Genomic DNA, 23,931 nt, shown 5'->3' with positions numbered 1-23,931 from the left:
GCAGTAAAAACAGTATCTGCCCTTTCTTTTCCCTGCCCTGTGGCTGCCTTGACTATTTACATTGCATGCTTTACAGCAGCAAAAACTGCTATAAGGAACGTACAGCACCTAACACAGTAGGGCCCTAATCTTAGGAGAGCACTGTTAGGTTCCTTAAAGTAACAAATCCATGATGATAGCAAGGCCTGTATTACTAATGGGGAGAAAAAGGAAGCAGTGTCTTTTATGAGGGGTTGAGGAAAGACAGGAAACCCCAATGGGATCTTCTTTAAGCAAAAAGTTGGCCGAAACAAACAAACAAGCACACTCCTATTCACCTTCTTGCCCTCTCTTCCTGGGCCCAGCTGAAGTTTTGATGATCTTTACTGGTGCTCCCATGAAGACATTTTTGATACTTCCCATTCTTCAGCATTGCAGTTTTCCTTCCATGTGTTAATTAAAAAAAAAAAAGTTTGCCTTCAGATTGTATTTCGTTAAATATTTACCAAATCAAACTATGGGTTCATAGAAACACTGCCAGCTAGATTAATCTGACTTTTTGTTATGCCAGTTAATGTCCTGTAGCTCAGAAAATTGTTAAGTGCTTACATAGATTAAAAAAGCAGTCGGTTGATCGAAAATTAGACGCATTTAGGGCTGGTTCATAAAAAAGTAGGGGAAACTTCACGGAAAAACTGAAGTGCTTTTGCTTTCTAAGATTCACAAAAGTGATTTTTATAATTTTTTTTAAAGATTCACAGTTTTGGGAGAAATTGGCCTCATTTTTCAGTAATGCAAAATGCAGCCACTCTCCTTTCTTGAGAATCAGGATGTTTGGAACTGAAGTTGCTTAACCGAGTCCCCTAAATCGCATACATGATTGTAAACCTATTGTTAGCAAATCACGACCCATAAATATGTCCATCGGCAGCCTCCTATTAAGAGAGCTCTCCATAAGCAGAGATTTACCTTGGGTTTCACCTGGCTTGGAAACAGAAGACACAGCTTGTGATGTTTCTGACCTCTTATACAATCTGTGACAAACTGGAACACAAGTCACTGAAGAGTTTTCTATCAAAACAAAAAGCAGTCAAGTAGCACTTTAAAGACTAGCAAAACAGTTTATTAGGTGAGCTTTCGTGGGACAGACCCACTTCTTCAGAGTTTTCTAATGACAATACGTGGCCCTACAGATCAGAGATTTTAGTCCTTAGTTGAGTGAGTGGCCACGAGTCAGCCACAGAAAAAATGAGTGGTACCACTGAAGACAATTCTTGGCAGGCCCCACCCTGAGGGATAGAAGAGGTGGTCTTGGCCAGCCATGTGAAATCCTCTGCTGCCTTCTCAGGTTGCATGCGGTGCATATGTCTAGACCAGCATTCAGCATGATGGATAGGTGCACTCACTCCGTGGTGCTCTGTGAATGGTCAACATGGATGGATTGACATGAACAGCATGGAAGAGGCCTTCACTGCAAAGCAGCCTTCAATTAATGGAGATGAACACTCATGTGAGTTTTCAATTCATTTGAATGTCCCGAGTAATTTTCTCTTGCAGCAACTGCGAGTAAGTTAAAGGAAGTTGTGCCAGTTGGCAGATTCTCTTTTCAGCTACACCAGCGTAAACCCAAAGTGAATCCAATGATGTTACTCTAGATTTACACCATGCAAAGGAGATCAGAATTGAGCCTGATTTTTTTTTCCTGTGTGTGATTCCCTCCTCTTGTGGCTTGCCCTGTCCCATACACTTAAACATGTAGGCAGCATAAAATAAGCCACCCAAAAGAAAACAAATGTGCATTTGATGGTCCTCTTGGCACTGCTCTCACACCTCATGATGAAGGAAATATTTGAAGCAGAACACCACGGATATATTGAAAGTGAAAAGTTACGTCCTATTTTTGACATTTCACCACAGATGAAAAACTAAGAATTCCTCACGCAAAATCAGAGGCAATGTTCCCGCTAATTTTTTTCCATCCATGCACAGAATAAACTTTGTTATTTGCACCAAGGCATGTGTGGATGTGTACCACTCGTGGAAACATGCTGCTGGCTGTGGGTGTTCTGCTAATCAGCGGGGCGCCATCTGAATCTTTCCTAGGCAGTCACTCAAGTGCTCAGCTTACAGGCAACACTGAAGAAGTCTCCCTTAAAAAATTACTCGTGGCCTCAGTCCTGCCATCCAGCAGTTCAATGGGCCTTTGCCCTAGTAAGTACGCAGGGTTAGTCCCCGTTGGTTTGTGCATTTGCAAGATTTAATCACTGTCTCCAAATAGAAAAGATCTGCTGGGCTGAGAGGAACAACTAGCGCAGGGTAGAGATGTGTCCATCTTCAGGAGTCTTCCCATTAGATAAGCAGTTTCTGGTGTCTTGGGTCCCTCCCCAGCAGCTGTAACATTTCTGTTCCTCTCCTCTTGGGTACACAGGGTCTATATTACATGCGCACACACTTTTAGGTCTATTGCAGGCAATGCTTCCCAAGCTGTGTCACGTGCATAGTGAAGTCCCCGGGATGGTGTATCTTTGAAAACCACGGAAGTGCACAGAGCAGCAGTCAATACCAATTTCCACAGCAGAATCAATACCCTCTGATGGCTGTGTAGCTGTAAAGATTGCTTCACACACACAGCAGGAGGTGGGCAGGGACAGCCAAAGTGGAATTGCTTTTAATGACTGCAAGATTCAAAGTGCTTTCTTCCGCTCCCCTCCCCCTCTTTGGAGGGAACAAACACTGAACATGGACAGATTTGGAAATTTTCCTAGCGCTAGTAGTGCCTCGTTCCTTCCCAGTTTCCCACAGACACTATTTCTAATCCAATGACCACCACGTTGTTTGGCACCTGAGTTCAAGATCCAGGGCAGTTTGGCTCTAGCTCTCAGAGTTTCTTAAACTACGTTCTGTGGAACACGGGTGTGTTCCGTGCACAACTGGCAGGTGTGCCGTGAGCGGCTGACACTGTTTTGATATCATATAGCGATGGTCTATATGGAAATCAACCCACTTACAAGACAACAGTCCCATAGATGTGCAATTCCATCATGCGCATTTAAGACTCGCAGGCTCAAACCAAAGGGCAGAGCTACCAGCACCCAGACCTTTTCCCATTTTCTCTTCAAGAGACTAGTTTTTATATGCTTAACTGTTGAAGATCCAGACACACCCTTACAATAGCTGCCATGAGGATTCCCCTCTCATTTTTTCTACCCACAGACAAAATGAATTTCGTTACGTGCACTGATATTCCTTGAGGACCTGCTCCATAATTTTTCCAGAGACTGAGGCGAGGCTGACTGGTCTGTAACGCCGCAGATGCTCCTTCTTTCCTTCTTTAAAAAACGGGCACTAGCTTTGGCTTTTTCCAACCATCCAGGACCTCCCCCGATCACAAGTTTTCAAAGATCACAGGATCATAGAACACTAGAACTGGAAGGGACCTCAACAGGTCATCAAGTCCTGTCCCCTGCCCTCACTGCAGGACCAAGCACCATCTAGACCATGCCTGATAGGTGTCTGTCGAACCTGCTCTTAAATATCTCCTGTGATGGAGATTCCACAACCTCCCTTGGTAATTTATTCCAGTGTTTAACCACCCTGACAGTGAGGAAGTTTTTCCTAATGTCTAATCTCAATCTCCCTTGCCGCAGTTTAAGCCCATTGCTCCTTGTCCTGTCCTCAGAGGCCAACAAGAACAATTTTTCTCCCTCCTCCTTGTAACCCTCTTTGAGGCACTTGAAAACCGTTATCAAGTCAATGGCCAATAGCTCTGCCATCACATCAGCCAACTCCCACAGCAACATCGGATGCATTAAATTCAGACCCATGGACTTATACATGTCCAGCTTTCCTGAACAGTCCTTCACCCGTTCGTCCACCAATGAGCGTAGCTCACCTCCACTTCATACTCGGCTGCCTGTGCAGCAGTCTGGGAGCTGATCTTGCCGGTGAAGACTGAGGCAAAAAAAAAAGGATGGAGCACTTCAGCTTTTCCCACATCTTCTCTTTCTAGATTGCCTCATTCAGTACGAGTCCCATACCTTCCCTGGGGTAGAATATCTGTCTGCGGTGACTAAAGGCATCTGACATCGACCCTGGACATGATTGCTAAGATACACAGAGAAAATGGTCTGGACAGAGCCATGTAAGTTACATGTCGTGCCCTAGCAGTGCTAGAAGTCGAACAAAACAAGAAAGCAGTCATGAAGCACTTCAGAGACTAACAAAATAATTTATTAGCTCATTTTGTTAGTCCTTAAAGTGCTCCATGACAGCTTTTCTGTTTTGTTAGGATACAGACTAACAAGTCTACCTCTCTCTTACCAGTCCTAGAACTCTGTTTTTTTGTCGCCTTTCTGTCAAAGTGTTCCAAAGCTGTTACAATATGAGTGAAATAAAAGCCAACTTACTTTTCAGATTTGCATTTCTAGGGCAAAGTTCAGGAGAGGACCACTAGGGGACACTTTGATAAAACAAAAACTTTATTCAAAAGGAAAATTAGTTTCACAAACAAATGTGCAATTGTAACCGTCTATAGGCAGACTCAAAGCTGGGACCTCTGGAGCTTAGTGCAGGCATCTGTACAGTTTAAGCTAAATGCCAGCTGGCTCTCAGCTTAGCCTGCAGAGGACACTCATTCTTTCTCTGTAAAGTGATCTAGGTGCCACTACATGGACCAGCAAGCCACACATATCTGTGTGGGTTACACAATTACCCCTTACACAATGGGACAGTTACACTTACTCAGAGCTGAAATCGTTTATCGCTGGGTTAACAGTCCATTCACTGATACCAGAGTGAACTATCCCCTATAATCCTAGTGCCCAGAGGTACTCCTGATATTAATTGGAGCAAAACGATGCCTTTTATCATATTAATATTATACGCCCCCTTGCCATAAATTATATTTCCACCACCTCCTTATTGGCTCTTCACTATAAAGGTTTTTTTAAACAAACTTCTTTGCCAATGTCCTTCCCACACTGCCCGCCAGGATCGCATTTGAGTAAAAACACTCACAGCTCTGAACACGCATGAAAAACCCAGTGAAAACCAGTTATAACCCACACCATAATCGTGATGTAACCTTGGGTCACAGCCTTGACAACTTCGACCTTCTCCATCTCTAACTTTCTCACACTATCACCCTCAATTGCCCACCCTTCTCTACTCTTAGAGTGAGCTAGTCCAAAGCCTATTTTGTACGTAGCATTGGCTTTATTTTACATTGGCAATAAGTCAGGAGGTGGAGGGACAAAGGGGCGGCTGCCCCAGGGCCCAGCATTTCAAAAGGGCCCTGAGCACCTGCAAAATGCTGCAGCTCCACACACCTCTGCGGTGGGTGGGAGCCAGCACCACAATCCAAATGGCGTTATGGACTAACTGCCTTAGGTCACACCCTTCCATGCTTGGCTCTGCCCCTTCTGGGGGCACAAAGCCAGGCCCCTTTCCCACCTGGCCCCGTCATCGATGCTGGCTGTCGGCTCCACTGACAGCAACCAAAACCCTGCTAGATCATTGACGCTCCTAGCTGCTAAGATTCATACCCCCGGCTCAGTCACGGTGCAGATATTCTTCTAGTCATAACTCAGTGATTCTTTACAGGAGTGAGCTGTAGCTTTGTTCATTGTACCATATAAGGGAGTTCTGTTCTCCCTCCTGGTCGGCAGAGTTAAACATTGCCAATTGGTGGGTCAGCCAGCAGTTCTGAGAACAGAGCGTACTCAGCGCTTACATCGTGTGTGACGGTCTGCAGAATAGACCAAGTCCTGTCTACTTTACTTACAAATTCATCCCAGGATGGATGAAGACGGTCAGAAGGCATTGGACCTGAGGCCTGCGCTTTCCAATGCTCTACACAAAATTGTGTCATCTCTCACTAATACCACTGAAGTCAGTGGGTCTGCACATGCATGTAAGGGGAGGAGGTTGTGGGCCAGTTACTGAATGAATCTCACCTCCCTACTCCCCAATAACAAAACAAACTGTGGGGTAGGAAAGGTTGAAGGTGGACAATGGAACAAATTGGTGGTTGCTGCCCACAACCGTCCCAGAAGCCAGCATTAGAGAGCAAGCTTTCAAGCACTGGATTCTCCGCTATGGCTGCTTCTCTGGACAGTAACCGATTTTCATGGCCGGCCTGATTTGAAACTACCTGTGCTGCAGCTGCATCATTAGTGGTAAGACAAGGCCCTCGCCAGAGGATGCATTAGAAGTGTTCATTCCCTTTGGCTTTGTTTAGCCAAGTTGTTTAATACTGACGAGCTCTGTTGGCCGTTGCCAATACATACATAATTAGCGGCAGAGATCTCCAAGGGCTGATTCCAGTGCATGGCCCACAAGGTTAAAATAATAGTAATGGCCCTGTAATCGGGCAGGGGACTCACCAGGGTGCCTCCCACTGGCCGCTCGGGAATTAGTTCTGGGAATACCTCCTTCAGGCCACTGTCTCGCCCAACGCTACCTGTCAGTTCTCCGCCTCATCTCAGGACCTGCATCCCTCCCAGACTGCGGAGCTCTGCCCTCAGGCAATTGCCCTGCCCCACTGCCCCACACTCTGGGTCCTGCTCTCCTAGGAAACCCTCATCCCTATACTCATCTTGCCTCAGTGACACGCTGCTAGTCTTCACCTAGCCTCTTACCTCAGGGGCAAACTGCAGGCTGAAATGGTCATTCATCACTGGTGAAACGGGAGACCCTGGCTGCCTCCCTGCAGTCCTAGTACCATCAGGCCCCTGTTGCTAGGCCTCATCCTGGGCCTAGGCTCCCCTGGCTCATCCCGCCTTTCCCAGCACTGCTCTGTCCATGGTACCCCATTGCAGCAGATCCCTCTCCCTCCAGGACTGGACAAACAATGTGCTCACCCTGGCCAGCCTTCTCTTTTATACAGCCCTCCTGGGCTGTGATTGGCTGCTTTTAGCCATGCCCCTGCACCCCCGGATTGGCTCCCAGGAAACCCCTCTCCCAGGGCTGTTCTAACCTTTTCAATACCAGTGGGGGGCAACCACCTTGTCACAGGCTCAAAAAAGGCCCTTTTGCCTCAGCATTCATGCTCAGGGCTTCCCACGTGGCAGACCATGAGCTCATCATTCCTCTCCATGCGCCTGGCGAGCTGAGCTGTGACACTAGTCCCAGTGTACACAATGCTGCTTTGCTCAAGCTGTTAGAAAAGGGGTCCAGTCCGGGCTGTTTCTCCAGCTCCGGGCTGTCTGCCCACATGACACTAGCTCTCTTTGTCAGTCATTTAAAGCCACAGCTCTTTTCCTGACAGCCCATGTGGCTGGCAAGCCCCATCTATGGAGCTGGGTCTGGGGGTGGGGGAAGAGGGATTGCCTGCAGCTACTAATAAAGCCAGCTCCTTTTTAGTTCCACAGCAGCCTGATCTCTCTCATGGGGAAAGCACTGGACATTTCAGTCAGTCGGCTTTGCAAGTAAGCCTGGAATCACCACCCCGGCAAGATGGTGCATTGGTGTCTTGGCACTGACTGAGCGCTGTAGTACTCACGCACACCAGAGTGCCCTGGTGTGTCGAGGTGGGATGGTGCAAGGGGGATTGTTTCCAGCATGCCCTATTGGCCTCTTGAACCACACAGTGAGCTGGGAAGCAGCACATTCTAACCCCTTCTGGCATAAGTCAGTGTCCAAAGTTATCTACAGTCCCATAGGATCAACCTGTCTTTCAGGCCCTGTACTTGGCCCTCCCCAGCTGTCTTTCCCCTGCTCCAATATTATGCGCTGTCCTGCACCAACTAAGCCTCCCTGAGATCCGCAGTCTTTGGCGCTTCACCCTTCGCAGGAGGGCAAGTCGGTTCCATCACATCATGAGGGCATTCAGGCCCGGGACTGGAAGACAGTGTTTCTGAGTTCTCATCCCAGCGATAGCATGGATCTGTTCTGTGATATTGAGCTTGTTTCTCAGCCGCTTCGTGCCTCAGTTTACCAGCTTGTAAAACATGAATACAGAAGGGTCTCAACATTTGCGAGGGTTCTGTGTCGAGAACCCTCGCGAATGTTGAATTTTGCAAATATGGCAGCCTGCCCTGGAGCCCATCTGCTGGGGCTCCTGCCTGGAGACCCAGCAAGGCAGTGGCTGCCGGCGCTCCCAGCCCAGAGCCCTGGGAAGTGGCAGCTGCTGGAACCCCCCACCTTGAAGCACTGGGGGCTGCCAGAGCTCCCTGCCCTGGAGCTCCAAGGAAGTGGCAGCTCGCAAATAATTGAATTCCCGAACCTTAAGTTCGCGAATGTTGAGACCCTTCTGTAATCGCCTGCAGCACAGGGTGTTGTTCAAATAGAAAACCCTGGCAAACAGGGTAGAGTTTGTTGATGGAAAAGAACTATTCAGATGCAAGGTATCGTGGCCCAGTGGACAGTGAGATGGTGACCCATTTGTTACACAGTAAAGCTGACTCAGGGGTTGCAGTAAAATCAGTTTCAGGAAATGATTTACATACAGTTGAACGGCACGTTTGTTTGATACTGATGCCTCCCTGCGTTTAGCACACCCACGGCTTTAATTACAGCTGGGAGTATTCCACTGTCTTCCTTCAGGCTGAGTGGGGAGCTTGTTGATGCGTTCAATACACCATCCATTGGGCAATTAAAGGCCCCTCCAGCAACTGGTCAGCTCATGTAACCAGGGTGCCCTCCTCCGGCCTGGTTTTCTATCAAGGGAAGCACCACCTCATCCACAGACATTCACTGTTCTTCCAACACATCTGGTGTTGCGCGGGTGCGAAACCGTGCAAGAGGCCGAATGCACTGAGCCTCTTCAGCTGAGCAGGGAGAAAACTAACTGGCAGCTTGATCATAATCTATAGGGCAGCTACAAAAGGGGGCGATCTTGATATTCACACAGAGCCCTGGGGAAGTCCCTCCAGGCTGGTGGCTTTGGTGGCGGCGCACAGAACCAGGTGGTCTGAGGCATCTCGGGGTCTCTGTAGGTCTGTCTGGCACACTTCTTGGGTGCAAGCCATTGGCTACCCCTTCAAGGAAAGGGGGAGCATCTGCCCAGGTCCCCCACTTTCCCCTCACTCCCCAGTAGCTTAAGTACAGTCTCTGCCAGTTCCCCAGCCCTGTAGGCTCTTGGGGGTTGCAGTTCACTGCTTTAGGTGCTAGTAGAGGCTGACATGTATTTACCCTTCCTCACCTTTCTGACAAAGTGGGTCTTTGCCCTCAAAAGCTTATGCTCCAAAAAATTTGTTAGTTTATAAAGCCCCACAGGACTTTTCATTGTTTTTGTGGATACAGGCTAACATGGTCACCCCTCTGATTCTAAGGACACATTCTGCTTAGAAATGAGGAGACTACAGGGACACATGCGAGAGGTCTATAAAATCATGAGCAGTGGGGAGAAAGTGAATGAGAAAAAGTTGTTTACTTGTTCCCATAACACAAGAACTAGGGGGTCATCAAATGAAATTGATAGGCAGCAGGTTTAAAACTAATAAAAGAAAGTTTTTCTTTATATACCACACAGTCAACCTCTGGAACTCCTCGCCAGAGGAGGTTATGAAGACCAGGACTTTATCAGGGTTCAGAAAAGAACTAGATAAATTCAGAGGTTACGTCCACCACTGCTTTATTAGCCAGGGTAGGTAGGAATGGTGTCCCTAGCCTCTCTTTGTCAGAAGCTGGAAACTGACGACAGGAGAGAGATCACTCAACGGTTACTTGTTCTGTTCACTTCCTGTTGGGCATCTGGCATTGGTCATTGTTGGAAGGATATTGGACTAGATGGACCTTCGGTCTGACCTAGTGTGGCCGGTCTCATGTTCTGATTTCCAAGTTTTTCTCCACAATCAGGAAGGCTAGAAAGGTGAGAGTCTCACATGATTCCAGGAGCTAGGGATTTGAAGAAAGCATCAACTATCACAAGACACATGGTTCTGATTTAACATACATTGATTGTGAAGGGTTTAAGATGAAATGCCTCTAATACCAGAATAAGAGTGTCCACATGAAGGCTATGCCAGTATAACAATAACCTGTCCACCTCTCTCAGTGTAACCACTACAGTTTTCCTATGCGGACAAGGCCTGAGGAATACAGATTGACCCTCTGTAGTCCAGGACCCTCAGGATCTGACCAGTGCCAAACAAGAGAATTTGTTGGACCACGGGAGGTCAATATTGTCTAGCAGCATTACCAACACTTCCACTGCTTACTGGGCTCTTAGGAGACATCTGGGGTAAATTACAGCTGAACAACAGCGCAGAACACTGAGAGCCAGGACTGGTGGCTGGAAACAAACACTATGTGACCCCAGGAAACTTGGCCATACCCGTGATACATGGTTGCCTGGCTAACTAAAATCACGCCGGATTATGGATGTCGCTGGATGAGAGAGCACTGAACTGGAGAGGTTCAGCCTGTACTTGGCAACATTTCCAAAAGGGTCCATTTAAATGTCAAAAGATACTTATTCCATTGAATGAAACGTGTGCCAGGCCTTGTATCTGTCGATTACGTTAACTCTAAGCCTTTGAAATATGAGAGGAGCTCATTCTTCCGTTCCAGGTTACCAGAGAAATCAAACTAGGGCTGACATAGGCACTGGGTGTGAAAGGGGTCATATCTCCCTCCAGCTGCTAGCTCTAGGGACTAGACAGCCTGCTAGGATCCGGTACCTAAGCCAGCTCTCCTTTACTTCCAAGAAGTGAGAGCTTGTGCCGTTGGTGGCAAAGACAATGGGTTCAGTCGGTGCCGTCTGTGATTACAGCATTATTGTTGGAATTCCCCACAAGAAAGCAACACACACTTAGATCTGAGCCTGGGAGCTGTCAGATGCTATGTGATGTGGTTCTTTAAGGGAGCTGGGCTTAACCCTCAACTGTGCTTAAATACAAGTTTAGAAGCCTAATTTTAGAGAAAGCTTTTGTTTTTGTATCTTGGCCTTATGTTTTCTCCAACCAATCCACAGAACAGAAATGCAGGCCCCTCCACAACTTCTAACTGGAGCTACAAACTCGAGTCAAAAGCTGAGTGGACTTTGATGTCCATGGAAGCCGATTTGGAGTCCAGACTATCCCGACAAAAATCCGTCCTGTCATTGCTGAATTACAACCAATTTCTTTCAGACAGGCATAGCCATTTGACTTCATGGGATGCACACAGGGCCTGTAATGAGCCAGGAAGACAAAGAAACATTAGGCAAATGTTACCATTGCAGGAAAGGGTAAGACCTGTAACTTCAAAACCATCAGACAAATTCTCGCCAGGCAGCGTGGCAATCCTTCTCGCTCATCTTCAGCATAAGACTGGCAATCTCCAGACTCTGTCCACTTCCCAAGTCAAATTTAAAGGGTTGGTTTAAATTTGGGCTTTCAGTTAGAAGCTGGTGGCAGCCTTAGCTACGGAGAAGCTACTGAATCTCCACCACATGGGTGCCCCTTATACATATGGGGCTGATCCTCAGCCCATTTCTGCACTTGTAGGAGAGATGGTGGCAAATGTAGTTTTCTGCCATCTCTGTTCCCCTTGTATTCTGGAGTCTTGGGACTGCTCTAACTTATGCTGGGTTTCCTTTGGAAGGAGTATAGGTAGAAACAGAGTCAAGGTCTCCTCCTCAGAGATCAGAGGTGGCACAGAGCCCATGTGACCGGATCCACAGGGACTAGAGTGACTGCCTGAACAGGGGAGGTCATTCCTGCTCACTTGAAGACCCCTTTACTCTTCCAAAGTCAAGCAGCTGGGGATCTGTCTCACACTGATGCTGGAGAGGCCAGTGGTTGGGCCCACCTACCTCTGCATCGTACCCATCTCACAAAACTTCCTATGGATTTTTGCCCTGTCATCTATTAATTATATCTTCTAATTACAGGATTCCTCCAGTATTTACACTCATTAAGTAAATGATGGCAATTACACTAATTAGGTTAATGACACAGGACAACCATCTACAAATTGCTTTAAGGGGACACACTCAAAGCTGGGAGGTCAAGGATATTCACAGGCAGGTCACATTACTGGTCACAGACTCCTTCATTCCTGCCTCCCACGTGTCCATCCCTGTCGCCGTCCATACCTGCTGTGCTCTAGTGCAGCTTCTACCCAATCAGCAGTAGCATTCCTGCCATTTTTTTCCATCCCTGGGTGTAATAAATTTTGTTATGTGCACCGAGGCAAGTGTGGATGTGCACCATCAGGAGAAACATATGCTGCTGGCAGTGGGTGGCTGCTGGGCAGTGTCTGAATCTTTCCTGGGTGGCTGCCCAAGCACTCAGCTTACAGGGAAGACAGGTCAGCGGCAGCACCATCAGCAGCTGTGATTGGACCAGCTAAGTTTGGATTAGACATCGACCCCCAAAAAACCCAAGATGCTGCAGAAAGCAATATTGGTGGGTAAACAGTCGGTGGCCTTTCCTGCGGGAGCAACAACCCACAGGCAGATTTGAACTTGGGACAGCTGGAGCTTAGTGCAGGAGCCTCTGGAATTTGGGCTAAAAGCCAGCTGGCCCCCAGCTAAGGCTGAAGAGGAGATTCAGTCTTTCTCTGCGTCACTGGTCTAAGTGACACTACCTGAGAGAGTGAACCACCCCTCGGTGCGTGCGTTACACCAGCAGAACACTAGGAGACAAGCTTTGCTGCACCAAGAGCCTCCCTTGGGATGAGACATGAAACCAACCTCCTGCTCAGTGGTGGTCATAAACGATTTGGGGCATTTAGCAGAAGAATCGGTTAGTTGCATTGCAGTAGCAGCTAGAGGCCCATCCCCATTGTGCCCAGCACCTTGCAAACATATAGCACAGAGAGTCTTCCCCCGATGAGTTTATAATCTAAACAGAAGAGACGAGAGATCGGTACAACTGATAGACAAGAGAGCACAAGCTAAAAATCAGACGTGACACCAACCAGAAGGCACAGTGAACTACTGCCGAACCAGTCAGGTTTGCTGGCATCACAGTAGAGGTTGAACATGTAAGGAGAGACATGAAAGTGGACAAAGTGGTGGACGGGGGTGTTGTCCTTTAACCCAGGTCAGACTCCAGTTTTGGTGTTTGTTCCATTTCCATAACATTCTCCATTGTTTCCCCCACTTCCCACACCTTAATGCACCTTTCGGCAACTTGAGATTCCAGGGCCTGCGACCACCTAATCTGACCTCCTGCATGATACAGGCCATAGAACATCTCTGGAACAATTCCACTTTGAACTCTAGCATCTATTGAACGAGAAGACTGAATTTTGATTTAAATATCATCAGTGATGGGCTGTCCCCCACAACCATTGGAAAATCGTTCCACGGGTTAGCTGTTCTCACAGTTAAAAAAAAATTAGGCCTTATTTCCAGGCCAAGTTTTGTAAGAGTCCATCTGCTAGGCCCTGATCCAGCAAAGCACTTAAGCATGCTCTTCTGCCCCACCAAAGTCAATGATTTAACAATATGCTTAAGTGCTTTGCCTTGGAGATTTGCTACATCTTGAAGAAAACCTGGGCCCTCTCTGAGACAGAAAATCATGCTCCATCAGGTCTGCCACAGTGGCTGGGATGGCACAGAACAAGGAGGTGCCTCCCACAGCAGAAGCTGGCAAGCTGTGATTTCAGGGAATACGATAAGAAAAGTCTAAGTCAGGCCGAAGAAATCTCTTTTGTAAGGTGCTGCTGTGGCTCTGGCTATTTGGAGCATTCAACACATGATGATTCAGCTTCTCCTTGCACTTGTCTCCCTCACCTAAGGCACTTCCCAAACTTTCTTGCCTTCTTGTGCGTGCCATTCAAGTAATCATTTTAGCCACACTGAAATGCAACCACCTCTGCAGTGGAGCGCAGGCACATGCTGCAGCATTTAGAATGGGATAAAGAGTCCTTTATTGCAGAGTTTCTCCATTTTTTTTATAAAGTACCCCTTTAAAATATAGTTACCCCCAAACTTCTCTCATGCACCCGTAAGGGTACGTGTACCACCAGTTGAGAAACATGGTCAGAAAGTAATCTGAGGTCTTGAAACAATTGCCATTCAACCTTTCCAGGTTACTGTACCCTTTGCAGGAGTTAGATTTGTTTTGCATACCACCAAGTTACACGTCACACAAAAACTACTTACAAAACCATAAAAATATATCACAGAAGACAACTACTGAACATTTGCTGATTTTCTACCATCTCATTATCAAATAAGTTTCTTGGAATAGAAATATTGAATTTACAGTTCAGCATAAGGCCTATGAAGCAGTAAAAACTAGTCATTGTCTCAATGAACTTATAGATTGCACTGACTTTACTAGTGCTTTTATGTAGCCTATTGTAAAACTCGGCAAATATCTATATGAGTTGATGTACCCCCTGGAAGACCTCAGTGTAACCGCAACAGCACACATATCCCTGATTGAGAAACATTGCTTTATCTGGTGGACACCTACAAAAGAGACTGCAATCAAGTACCTTGGAATTTGTCCGGGACACAGTTCCACAATAATGAATTTTTTGCCCCAAAATATCTGCAGATCCCCTTTTAAGCATAAAATGCTGGAATGAAACCCACAGCTGATCCATTCCATTACAGTCAATAGACATATGCAGATTTTCTCCAGTATATGGCAAATGTGGTGCAAGAGATTTCATTATATTGGTGAAGTTAACAAATACAGAGTTCTGCTACTAAACTGCTGGCTTAGCCCTTAACTATTTCCCTGCGTCAGCTGCCCACAGACATGTGTAACCAGGTCCATTTTCTGGAAGATATACAGCCACGTCTGGCTTTATTGCCCGTTCCAGCAGGACATGGCTAGCACTTCCATTGGCTCATGCTGACCAGCCTCTCTTCTAACAGGCCCGGGCTATGGCTCCAGCGGGAGTTTTGCAGGCGCATATATCGATTGTAAATAATGTCTCAATATTCTATAGTAGGTCATAAATCAAAAAAGGTTTTGAAATCTTTTTCCTCCAAGGGACTTTTTTAAAGGAGTCTATTTCTTGTTTAGCAGTTTTCTTTTTAGCGTGAGTGCATTGACCTTTCACCTTCGAGTTCTGGTTCAAAATACACCTGGTGATCCAGATCTGGCCCCCTGGAGCTATTCAGCCACTTTGCAAAATCCAAGCACACAACCGGGGCAGGACAGTCTCACTGGCAGACTGCTTACCCTCATACTGGAATCGGTAAGTTTAACCTGAATGCAGGGGTGTATTTTATTTTATTTTGTCGGCTGCAGTCCCATTTCTTGAGAGCATACTGCAAAATGTGACCTAATGCTAAGCAGCATTACCTGATCAGTCCTTGGATAGTAGATCTCGGAGGAGAACCACCAGTGTTGTAGTAAGTGGTCATATGTTGCTAAGTAAATAGTGTAACCCTCTTACTGCCTTCAAGATGGGCTGTAAAATGGAGGTCCTCTCTATTGTACTGTTCTCAAGAACACACTAATCAAATTCTAATGGAGGTAATTAAATCGGCTGCCCTTAATTACTGGGAGGGTTTTAATTGAAGAGAGCATTTCTCCCTATTTCTTGTCTCTAACTGTTGTGCAGCATTGTGTGCTGTTCCACAATTGATACGTTGCATCCTGGAGGTGGCTGCATTTCAGTGATTCTGTATCTCCAGCACAAATAGTGTGTTGGGACACTTGTGGATGGAAATAGCTATAAAAATTAGAGATGACTTACTTGACTGAAGCCCTTGTACTCCAGGTGGAGCACAGGACATCTACAAGTCTCCTCCACTTCATTCTGTCTTGGGACAAAACTTCTAGCTGACCCCAGGAGTACCCCAGTTGTTGTCCTTCAATCTCAGTAGCTCTTCTCCAGGTTGTCCGAGGCCTTCCTCTTTTGTGTTTGCCTGGCAGGTTTCATTTGAGAGCTTGACGGACTCTGCTGGAGGATGGTTTTCTGGGAATGTGGCCTGGCCATCCCCGCTTTCTTCTCTTGATTTGAACATTCAGTGGTTCTTGTCCTGCTCTGTTCCAAAGCTCCTCATTTCTGATCAAGTCTTGCCACTTGATGTGAAGGATGTACCTTAAGCATCTCTTTATGAAAAATTAGGGATGCTCATGAAATATCAAAGTTTAGGTCCAGGGTCAAACTTCCCCTAATTTCAGGCATGTTTGGATCTAGGTTGTGGTTTGTCCCTTCATGGAGGTAGGGGCAAGTTGTGAAGGTTGGTACCAGAGCCAGGCTTCTCCATAGCTCAAGCATGTTTGGATCCATGATTTTTGTTGAGGCCCATCTCCAAAAGAAATCTCAGCTACTGAGAGATAATGGTGGCCTCATTAGCACTTGAATGATAGAAGTCTGTTGATCCCACATAAACTCTCATTCCCCACTCACCATATTTACAACTTCAATCAATGCAGCAGCCACTGCAGATCAGAGGGGCACAGCTGGGCCCAAAGTCTGCCATGACTAGTTGCATGGGCGGTCTTTGACTTGGAACAAACTCTTACACTTTGCTAGCCATGAACAGAACGCCACTTAACTTGGCTTTGTTTTGAGTTTCACCATCACTGTCCTGGGGCTGAACCCAAAGTCCATCAAAGGCCTCAGGATCAAAAACCAGCCAGTTTCCCACCTCCAAGGAGTCCTTTCCCTTGCCCCTCGGAACTCCTGTCAGTGCTCCCTCTAATCTTTATCATCCATCTGTGGAATAAGATTTGTTATGTGCTCCAAGGCATCGGCAGAACCACAGGCTGCCGGCTGGGGGCACTCTCCTAAACTGGGCAGCACGTGACTCTCTCCTGGGGAGGCTGCCCAAGTGCTCAGATTACAGGAAACGCTGCCTCCTGCCCTTCCCAAGCTTAGAATAAAATGAACTCTGCAGCTAGCGCAATCCCGTTATCATGCGCACAGACGACAGGGATCGGAGGACATTTCTTTAGCAAACCCATTTGTGTTACGAGGCAATACACTCCCGGCCTTCACAGCAGATTGCAAAACTTTCACCCTTAGAAGTGCAACAAACTGGCATCCAGATAAACAGAGGGTTTCTGCAGATATTGTGAAGCGGCCCTGCCATGACATCGTGTATATAATTATTATTAGATTTTATTTCATCCTGTAGCCGGCACTTATATGGGGTCTTTCATCTGAATATTAAAATGCTATCCAGACTTCAAATAAACGACGGGAAAAATGCATTTACTTTAATGGTGTATGCTTATAACACCTTTATGCTACAAACTACAGTGCCACATTGAAAGGCAACCACTTCTGGCGGTTCCTACCAGAAACGCAGCTCTGCAGTGGGAAAGGGCAAATTTTAGGTTTCTTAATACCACAGCTACCATCATATGAGAAGCCCCATGTATAGAGGACACCATTTCTAGGAAACAACAACGAGGTTTTTTGGTACTACAAAGCAAAGGATTTATGCTACATATACTTGTCTGCCTATCAAATATTTACATGCCACACAGAGAATCTACGTGGCCATTGTTACAATTGCAAGCTGAAGCACTCCAAAGGTAGGCAATGCCAGAATTAAGGGAGCCTCTGAATATGCACTGACATGTGCAATATTGCTAGGATACAAGAGAGAGGAGAGCATGCTCAGTAAGGACAGACTCTTCAAAGAATGTAGCTGTTCCAACAGAAGACTCCACTGATGGTGTATAAACTGAGATTTTCAGTGGCTTCTAACTTTGCCAAATATGGGCAGATTTCCACAAAGACAGCAAAAAGCCACATCCTTGCCAAATTTCAAGTCCTTGCTCCAAAACATTTGGGCAATAGAGCATTTCAAAGAAAAGACCTTGAGAATCTGTTTAACATGGGAGAAATAACATATTTTTAACTACCCGTGTTCTCAGAAACGGCCAAACTGTTTTCACACCATTTTTCCAGGCAAGTTCTGCCTAAGAAACTCACTTGGAACAAAAAAATTCAGCCCAAAAGGTTAAAGTTTTGTAGCCTTTATGGCAACAAGGGACCGCCAGGTCACCTTATTTTGTTATAGGAACCGAAAAAAGGTCTGATAACAGAAAGTTTTGGCAATCTTGATAATAGGCAGGTCAACCTTACTGGCCAATAGCATACAGCATTGTATCTGTATACCACAGTTACAGCCCCACCTCTACCACACTGTGACTAGGCCCCTAGTTGTTAAACACCAAAACTCTGACTGCACAGCACTGGGCTCAACTTCCGTCTTTCAGGCACCTGAAGGGCTGATCTGAGCTGTGGGTTACCAAAAGGAAGACACTGAGCCTGATAAGCCCAAATGCCTGATGGGGGGAATTCTGTTGCATGTCCTCCAAGCAATACAGAGGCTTCTCTGTGGGGTCAGAGGAGGGAGGGAACAGACAAGGAGTGGAGAAGAGGTCACATGGGGTCCATAACACCCTCATTCCTGTGAACACAGTTGGCTCTGACAACTTTGGTTCTCCTCTGAATGGCTGCAGCATCTTCAGCCATCCACAGCCCAAAGCAGAAGCCCTCAAGTTATTCCACTGACTAAGGAGATCATGGCACAGACCTACTACCCCCCCAGCCACCTCTCTGCTCCCAGCCACGTAACATCTCTGTACTGTGTCTGGGGAAAGCAATGTCACGTGAGCGTGTCAGGCATTTTGAAGCAGTCTAAACAGCTGAATTTAAGCAGAAGGAACAAGCCAGACCTCCATGGACCATCAATGGTCTGTGCCTCACAGCTTGAGAGCCACCTGTCTCTGGTTGGAAGATTGCTTCCTTGGCTAGGAGTCCTAGACTTTGGCTCAAGTATTGGCTCAGCTCTGACTCAGAGAGGAGCTCCCCCTACACAGCGAGCTCACCCAGCCCAGGGAAACGCTGACGAATCTGATATTCTGTGGCTGAGCTTTGCATTCCAGCAGCACATGAGCACACATCATTTACTAACCATTAATGGGATATTTAATCCCATTAAAGTCCTGCTAATTTACTGTGTGCTCAGATCCGAGCAGTATATTGGTGAATCAATCTATTTATGTTTCACATTATTTTACAACCACATTCTTGGTCTCGGGAAAGAATAAGGTCAAATGTGGGGTTGGCAGGGAAGAGCCAGGAAAGCAACAGTCACTGGAAAGGAAGGAGAGAAGTTACATGGGGAGGTGGGTTAAAGTGCTAGACCTTCTGAGCCGATCAGGGCATCATGCTCTGGTGTCACCTACGAAATGCATGATTGGCTCCAGTTCAGCAACTGGGCTCATGACAAACCACAGCACCAGCAGAGCTGGTGGAAGCAGGGACTGCAGGCTGGAATGGCAGGGTTACTGCAGCTCAGGACCGAAGACATGGAATACGGTGGTGGAGAGTGAGTTTCCACCACCTCTAGGGTGGGGTTGGAATCTCCATCTTTGAGGTGTTTAAGGCCAGGGTTGACAAAGGCCTGGCTGGAATGATTTAGTTGGGGTTGGTCCTGTTCTGAGCAAGGGGCTGCACTAGATGACCTGTTCCAACCCTAACCTTCTAGGCTTCTCTGATCAAAGTACATGAGACCTTACTCTGCTGAGCAGGATTAATGGAGAAGGTGGAAACCTCCTCTGGGTTTCTCTTTCACAGCAGAATAAGGCAAAGATTTTAGACACCTGAGTCGATGAACAATACTGCACTGACCTCTGGCTGATGGACAAGATAGAGAAGTAAATTTCCTGTCTGGCTAATTCCCCTCACCTGGTTTGAGAATCCCTAGTACCTAGTCGTTAGAATGGTGTCATAGAATTCTAGGGCTGGAAGGGACGTCAGGCCAACCAATGGTCATGTTTCAAATTGAGGACATTTTAAACTTTTTACGAATACACCATCAAGAGCTGGTCTATTCCCTCATACACAAGCTTCATACCAAGCTTGGAAGGACAGAAGGTGACCATCTAGTTCCAGTGGCTTTATGAGACAAACACATGGTCACTGGGCTGGGTTCCACCAAGTCATTTTCAGCTATTATGCCGCCATCAGGAAGGACTAATCTTTGGACTCTTCAGGGTGGATTTCAAGTAGACATTGATCAATAAATGGCTCCATGTGCTATTTTACCAGAAGGCCCAATTTTTCCAAAGAGTCCAGGGTCAGATTGGAAAGAGCTCAGCATGAGCAGCTCCCACTGGGACATGAGGACTAATAAGTGCTGAGCTGTTCTGAAAAGCTGGTCAACCCAACTGCACATACTTCCTTTTGACAATGGCCGGAGGAAAGGGTGCTTGGTACCTTTGAAACCCAGGCCTATAACTTCTCAAACTCCCTATCTGTGACACTGCACCAGCTGTTCAGTGGCACCTGCTACTCAGGACGGCTAAACGAATCCAAATTCCCTGTATATGCAATTTCTCTCCATCCCCAAATCAAACCACCCTCAAGCTCAAACAGGAAAGTTTTGGAAATCAAAGCCACTAGATCTTTAAAGATATTTGCCTCCTTTTCTGCCCTCATTACCAACTGCAAGCTACAACATTTTAGGACTTGAAAAGGCTATTTTAGGTGTAGTTTGTGGGAGTTTGAATTACTCTGGTTCTGAGCTCTGTGCAGCAACATTCCTGGGTCAACATTTTCACAAGTGGCCTGTAATTTTAGAGGTCTTGATTCCTGATGTGTCCATCTGGAAACACTTTTGAATGCCTTGTGTTGCATACTGCAAAAATCATTGGCTGCTTTCAGAAATGTTGACCTATGTGTCTGAATCACATCTGCCGACACACTGGCAGGAGAAGTGTCTTGATAGTATTCTGCCCAGTGCATCACCTCCTAAATCCCAAAGCCAAATCAGTTCTACACTGCCCCCTCCCCCCTTGGACTTGGACTTGGATTTGACTGCCTAGTAGATGGGGCACTGGACTGGGTGTTGAGACCTACATTCTGTCCCTGTATCTGCTGCCGACTTGCTGTGTAATCGTGGGTCAGTCACATCCCCTCTTTGTGCTCATTTGCTTTCATGCGGCCCACTGGGGCTCCACCTAGGGCCCGTGTATACCCCCCTCTGCCCCCTTCCTCCACACCACTTGTGCACTGAAGACCCTGCAAGATTACCTACTTCTCCCCTTCACTCTCTGCACTTCCAGAGTGCCACCTATCAGCTGATTTGTGGTATTCAAGGGAGGAGCAGGGAATCAGGCAATTCATGACAATCGGGAAGTGCTGGAGGGAGGGGAAGGCGCAGGGACTAGACACTTGGGAGAGGAGGGTGTGCAGAGAAGAGACCTGGCAGGGATTTGATAGTGCAAAGTGAGTTTAAATGTTCATCATCATCATTATTTGAAGTAGATGCCCGTTTCTTTAATACCTGAATAATTAAAGCATTTTTACTTGTTCTGAAATATTCAACATGCCATGTACCGATGGATTTAACCTTATTCCTGGGGTCACAGCTAGTGCACGCGACTGAGTTCAATCTTGTGCCCACTGAGATGGGAGGAGGGCCATTCATGCTGTCCGCTCTCTCGCCTTGGTTGCCAATCACTGATCTCCAGGGAGGAACCATCGCAGTGTGTATGTACAGCCCCCTGCACAATGGGCTCCTGATCTCAGCACATGGCCTCCAAAGCTACAGTCATGTAACAAGAACTGACCATATGGAAAAGCAGCACGGGCCTGGCTGGTTTTGAGATCAGCTCTCCATCAAATCAAGTCATCTTTTGCCTTGTAAATGGAGCCAATTAGACTGGAATTCACTGAACGAGAACAGCTATGTTAACCTGGCAGAGGAGCGCACAACATCACACATAGGACTGGGGCCCATCAGGAGTATTTCTCCTACCAAGGAAATGGAAGGAGGCTGCCCAGAACACCCCAACTGCAGTGTCATCTTTCCCTGGCTCCTACCGCACTTCTGCATTGTAATTTTCACACGTCTGCTGGGCTCCAGCCGGGAATAAGAATGTTTTAAAGGCCAAAGCGAGGCAAAGATTTGGATTATTTAAAGAGGACAGGTGAAAATGAAGGCAGAAGGAGAGCTAGGACAAGTGAAAATTGAGCTGGGATGTGGAGAGAGAGAAAAACACCAGAGCAGAACCAGGGGAACAAGGCCAGACATGTGTACTGCCCCATGATGGGAGTTGCTAGGCAGCTAGCCACAGAGCTCTGGAGGTGCCTGGGAACTAAGAATTGTTTTTGTTCACCGAAACAAAGAGCCTGATTCTCAGTTGTGTGAAGATGTCTTCAGGTCACTTGGCAGTGTAAAATGGCCTCAAGAGCAGTAGAAATGGCCCTTCAGAGATGCCTCTGGGTTAGGGGGTTCCCTGAGCAGGGTTGATCTGGGCTAATGCTTTAATCCTAGCCCTTCTCCCAGCCTCTTTCCAACAAGGCCACAGGAAGAGTAGCAGAGACTGGCAGGGCCCTACCAGGAGCCACAATACAGGTAGCACCCCAGTGGCTAAAAGCCACCGTGCCCTCCCATGCCTTCCCACCCCCACACCTATCTCTGCCCCAAGCACAGGACCTGACAGCCCACAGGCAGTGTTCCCTGTAAGCCGAGTGCTTGGGCAGCCACTCAGGAGAGATTCAGGTGCTGCCCAGCTGATTAGCAGAGAGCCCATAGCCAGCATCGTGTGGTTCTACTGTTGGTTCACATCTGCATCAGCTTCAGCGCACAGAACAAAATGTATTCCACCCATGGATGGAAAAAATTAGAGGGAACATTGCTCCCAGGTGGCACCTATCAGCCAACGAACCACATGTGAGGTCTGGTTCCTGGTTGAAGAAATGAGTCTTACTGTCTGTGACACACACCGTATCACGGCTGGCCTCCTTCAGAGCACGTCCTTGTCCACTCACTGACGCCATTGCTACAGAGGAAAGAACAAGGCCTCTCACATTCCCTGTAAGCTCTTTGGGGGCAGCAACCATTTTCCTGTGAGGGGGTTGGAGAGTGCCAGTATCAGACCATATATTTTAGAATTAAATTTTGACCACGTGGCCAAGGACAGAGTGGGACCCAGTTAACTGTCGTTGGAGTCAAGCAGTTAGAAATGCAGGGCAGAAAATGCAAAATGTTTCCGTCTTGTGACTCTTCATTCACCTTCGAAAATGAGTTGTCAGTCGCCTTTTCCTTGGCAGGTCCCCACTCCTCCAGCCAGGGAATGGCAACTACTCCCATACGTGGGCTTGTCTGACCAACCCCAACAAACAAGCTTGCAGCCTCCCAGAGACTCAACAGAGAGTCTACAGCCAAGGAAACAGCAATTTGTTCAGGACCATCCCAAAGGTTCCGCCTTCCAATGGGCAAAGACTGGGGAGGAGGTACACTTGCCAGCGACTTTCTGCCCTGAAACTCAGATGTGTCACCTCAAAAAGGAAACAGCCTCCATGAAAGGTGCCCACTTCTCACCGGTGAGGTGCCAGGGAAGGCATCTTCTTGCTATTCTAGAGCTTTTAGCCTCTGCAGGTTATCCCAGTGTGCACCTCTGACACCAGGTAAATAGACCCTCCCCTGCAAAGCCCAGGAGCTTTGAAACTTTCTTCCTATTTTCCTGCTCACTTATCATCAGTCTAGGTAACAGTGGCTACTCCTCTTCAATGGAAAGGCTGTGAATGTGAACTCTCTCCCACACCTGGGAGTGAGTACACAAGCCAGAGCTTTCCTTTCACCCGTTCACAATCCCTGGTGAAACAAATAAAAACTCTCCATGTGCAGACATAGCCCAAGACATATCATGCAGAGGAAACCCACTTGAGACCATTTGTAGAGGTTTCTCATTAGAATTTCCTGCTAGACCCTGCACTGGGGACACAGGGTTTTGACACACCTCACTTTACAAGGCAGACTGAAAAGGGGGGAAAAACAGTGTGAATTTATTTTTTAAAAAACTCTCATAGAGTCGGAGCCAAAGTTTCCGGTCACATTCATGGAGAACAGGTGATGAGGCAGGTGGTGTAAAAGGTTGATTCACAGTCACTTGGGATGACCAGGGAAGCTCACTTATTTTTGTACCATTTGTGCAACACTGATGGTAATCAAACTCTTCACACCAGCTCATCCCGCCATCTCTTCTCTCTCCATCGACAAAGACACCATCCTGCAGTAAACACCATGGGGGGCGGACAATGCTGGTAGAAGAAGGAAGCACACCCTAGGAAACTCAA

The sequence above is a fragment of the Carettochelys insculpta genome, chromosome 9 (assembly GCF_033958435.1).
Source record: "Carettochelys insculpta isolate YL-2023 chromosome 9, ASM3395843v1, whole genome shotgun sequence".
In the NCBI taxonomy this organism is placed as follows: Eukaryota; Metazoa; Chordata; order Testudines; family Carettochelyidae; genus Carettochelys; species Carettochelys insculpta.
This window is presented reverse-complemented; position numbering follows the sequence as displayed.